The following is a 4,587-nucleotide window of genomic DNA, read 5'->3' as shown; positions in this document are numbered from 1 at the left end:
GACACATCCTGTGTTGATCAATTTCTTTAACAATATCCCTTTGCTATATCTACTGACAAAAAGACTTGAATAACAGGAGAAAATGTCAGGAAGACACTCAGACCTCAGGCAAAATGCCTGGGAATACCAAGCATGTGACTTAATAAATATTTGAGAACAAAGGAGTAAATGAATAAACAAAGGTTAAAGTAAGATGATAAAGACATTTTAGGACCTGGGCTGAGATATGGTGCTTATTGGAGCTGGAATGAGTGACCCAGGACAGATCAGCTACAGGTTTGAGTCAGTGATGGGTATATTTACAAGTTATAAAGACTAGGAATATATTGAATAAACAATCACATGGCTTTCTGCTCTACAATACAAGTCTAGCCAGCTGGAGGGAAGCTTGGGTTCTAAAAGTCAACATATTGATATGGCAAATTTTAATGAAAGAATTAAAGTTACTAAGCATTATTCTTAAGTTCTGTAAGTCTTGGGCACACTAATGTGTTCCCGTTGCCAAGTGCTACCTACTCCCAGAAATAGTTCTTTTGGGCTTAGGATGGGTATCTGAACCCTAACCCTGACTTATGCCTTCTGCCTAGCTTAAATTTTTATCACCTTTATTTATTATTCATTTATTGAGAACCTACTTTTTATAGCAAACATTTTCTGCATATTTGGGATAAAGTGAAAAATAGATCCACATCCTGCCCTCACATAGCTTGAGTCCATAGAGTAGTGAGCAAATAAAGTTGAAAATTTGAAATTTTGTTGTAGCTTATTAGATAATTTTGGGGGAAACCCCAGTAGCCTTCTAGCCAGTTGCCAATCTGCAAGCCTGACTATTCAGTTTCTACTTCAAGCTGCTAACTTAAACCAGAGTTTACTTGCCTCAGAGTCAGCCTATCTTCTAAGGCTCCCCAGTATTCACCTTGAGAACCAGCCCTCTGGTCCAGAGTGTTAGCAGTCTGAGGATCATGTCAGGCATTCAAATCATGGTCCTATTCTAGTGTCTTTCCCTATCTTCCTGGCCTGATCTCTATTATTGCTGTACTAGAAAGACAGAATAAATTCACAACTGACAAAATGATTTAATCTCTCTGATCTGCAGTCTGTAAATAGGAATAATATACCTTCCTCTAAAGGTTTCTATGAAGGTCAAAGAAGATGAGATATTATTCTCTCATAGTGCCTGGCATAGCGACTCCTGATTTCTTTCTTAGTTCTTATGAACATAACTATTACCAGTAAGCTCTGCCTGAAGGAAGGAAGCAGAAGCCTAGGAAAACTAAAAAAGAGTTCACTGAATTTATAAATTGGGGTGATTCTGCTGGAGAGTACCCTTAAGTAAGTTATTACAGCTGTGATATATTAGTAATATTTGGGACAGAGTGACCTATCTTTTGGGAACTGCAGACAATGATATAGATTTCATAATCACTTTTGCTTACTCTCTTGTATTCATTTCACACTTCAAAATACGGTGACTTAAATTCTATATAGGAATAAATGTATAATATCTAAGAACTACTATGACTATTAATTGCTTTGAATTTAAATCTACAGGATACTTGTTAACCTATCTCTGTATAGCACCCATGTGAAATATTTAGCAATTAAATATAAAATTACAGGAAAAAAAAACTTTTCCAGAAAAGAGAAAAAGATAATTTCTCTCATTTTTCTTTATATGTATTTTTGAATAGTACTGAAGTTTGGGGTGCCATTGTACTATTTAACTGTTGATTTGCATTTGAAATCCTCCAAATAGTGTAGTCTGAAGTGGCAATTTAGTTATATTATTATTCAGTCAATCCCCCACACTTGCTGTTCCTGAGGCTATGAGTCTTTATTAAGGTTATAAAATGCTTCAACCTTCATAAAAGGCACAGTGACTTCCCTTGAGGTCCAAAGCATTAATGATGAGGTGAAATGCAAAATCATTATCTGAGGGCAGAATCTCTCCTACCACGAAAGCTATTCAAATCATCTGATTGAAAGGCAAACCTATCCAAAAGCTAATAAAGAATCCTCCCTGGCAGTTGAAATATTGGGCAAATTGCTTTTCAACCTGTAATAGGATGTTAACTGGGTGACAGCCAAATGATGCTGCTGGTTCACTATATTCCACCTTTGTATGCTGGGTAATTGATGGTCTTTGGGTACAGAGATCAAAAGTTGTTGGTGAGTTTGCAAAGAGAAACTAACTTCACGGTGGAAAAGAGCAAGTGGTGAGTGTTTATTTCCTGCCATTATTTCAGCACCAAATGCTCTAAGAAGAAAGCCATGCTTCATTCAGAGTTAGTGTCATATTTGATTCAACTGTTTACGAAAACTTGTAAGTGCATCAGTAGAAAATTAACTGCTGACAACATGAGAAAATGTCACTTCTGTGAAAAAGAAGTCTTCCCTTCTTCCATTCTAAGACAAAGCATTGTGCACCTATATATGTAATACCCATAGGTGATGGTGGTGACAAATACATGTCTCTAGCAAAACAAATCTAGTCTTCATCCTAGATTTGAAGACGATATTAAAAAGAAGCTCAAGTATTTGACAGCTAGAAAATCCATCTTGACCAGTCTTTACCCTACTACCTTAAATGTATAAATTTACTCATTATTTACGTGATGGAGGAAAATATTTGTCTATGAATACATGAAAATTCCAATCCCTTACTGTAACTTAGCATATTTATGTGGTAGGTGTTCTCAGGCTTCTATTGCATGATATGATGATTTAATGTACATACTATCAGAAAGACAATGTCCTAGTTAAAAGGGATCTAAAAAATCAAGTTCATGGGATCCCATCTAGTTCATGAGTTCACAGAGGACCACTAATTCATAAAGGAGGAAATATAGGTCAATAATAATTTTCAACATTACATAAAACTTTCTGGAATCATATATTTACTGGTTGGTGTGGAGATCAGCTGTATTTGCTTTTGACCAACTCAGGGCACAAGTAACACTATTATCTGTGTCCTCAGCACTATTCAGAAGCTCTGGTTGGCAGTAAAGTAACTTATAGGAAGTACATAGAATCTGAGTTTTCTATTCAGGCTACAGTACTCAATGTAACCCTTAATGACTATGCAGTTCCCGATACTGTTGAAGCATTTTCTCATACAAACTAGGCATTAAAGCATAAGAAACAGCATTGGTGCTTGCTTCAGCAGCACACATATTAAAACTGGAATGATACTAAGAAGATTAGCATGGTCCCCTGAGCGAGGATGACAAGCAAATTCATGAAGCATTCCATATTTTTAAAAGAAAGACCATTTTTGTACTAGAAGTTGCTAACCGGTATTATGGAATTTTCCATACTGTCCTGTAAGTCACATGGACATTGGTCACGTGCAAGAAATTTAAACTTTAATAACTGTGATAGCTACATTGAAAAATACTTGTACTGAAATTAACTTGTCTTCATTTACTTTTAATTTTTAAATGTTTGTTAAAAGAGACTGTTTTTTTGTAGGAGGGTGAGGCAGAGGGTGGGTGATTTCTTTTGTGAGTGTAAAATAAATGAACACATATTGGGTGCAAAAACCAAAATAGCACTGGACTGAGACTCTGGAGGCCTGGCTTCTGGTAATGACTCAGTCAATGTCTATGACAACTTAAAAAATTGCTTTATTTACATAAGTTTTTAATTTCTAGTCATACCAGATAATCCCTAAGGCCTACTCTAGGTTTTAACTTCAATAATGAAGCTACATTCTTTGCTGCTGAATGTGCTTATTATTTACAAGAAAGCCATTTAGGAGATCATGACCCTGGAATTTTTTATGCTGGAACTTCAGACATATTGAAACTAGGAGGTCTGCTTCCTAAAGACTCAGCAATCTTACTTTTGGGGAATGAGTATTTTTAAGGGGATAAGTGAAGCAATTCTAATAAGGAGACTTTTAAGGGAAACTTACCTTGGACCTAATTAGACTACGGTACCCTATGTAGCCTCAAGAATAAAGTTAACCATAGACTGGGAAGGGTTTGGGTAATGCCTTCTAGCTATTCCCTGTGGGGAATGTTTGAACTCTGGTTTCTCATGGAAAAGAGAAGTGGATAGTGTAGCTGAGGAACTAGTGTTGCTTAAATCGGTGTTCCTCAATATTTCCTACCTAATAATAGAGAAAAAACAAAGACTAAACTACACATGAACAATACACTCAATGTACCTGAAGATAGAGTAGGGCTTAATTTTAAAATAATTGTAAGCAAACAAATAAAAAAAGGAGAAGAAGGAGGAGGAGGAGGAGGAGGAAGAGGAAGAGGAAGAGGAAGAAGAAGGAAAAAAAAAAAGAGAAGGAAAAAAATCACCAATGGCAGCAAAAGATCTCTTATGTTCCCACTATGTCATAAGACTTTGATTCCAAGCATCTGGGAAAAAGTACAGGGCAAAAAAACAAGAAGGGAACTAGTGGCCTGAGCAAAGTTGACCCAAAACACTGCCAGAAAGATTACATCCACTCTAAGTCAGAAAATACTACCAGTATGTCTCGGTAGATCAGAGCATGGATGGTAGAGAAGGAGTTTACAAGTACATACCACTAGAAATTGCAGAGCTCAAGAGCTTCCGGGGAAGAAAAAGGGA

The 4,587-nt window shown here is 36.4% G+C and overlaps 1 non-coding gene across 1 annotated transcript; it reads left to right on the top strand.

Moving 5' to 3' along the window:
- Positions 1-3,150: 3,150 nt before the first annotated feature.
- LOC120591432 (U6 spliceosomal RNA) lies at positions 3,151-3,258 on the top strand. The gene has a single exon (XR_005649891.1). It is a non-coding gene; the product is annotated as a U6 spliceosomal RNA (small nuclear RNA).
- Positions 3,259-4,587: the final 1,329 nt, after the last annotated feature.

This window comes from Pteropus medius, unplaced genomic scaffold (genome assembly GCF_902729225.1).
Source record: "Pteropus medius unplaced genomic scaffold, Ma_sr-lr_union100, whole genome shotgun sequence".
Classification (NCBI taxonomy): Eukaryota; Metazoa; Chordata; class Mammalia; order Chiroptera; family Pteropodidae; genus Pteropus; species Pteropus medius.
This window is presented reverse-complemented; position numbering and strand designations above follow the sequence as displayed.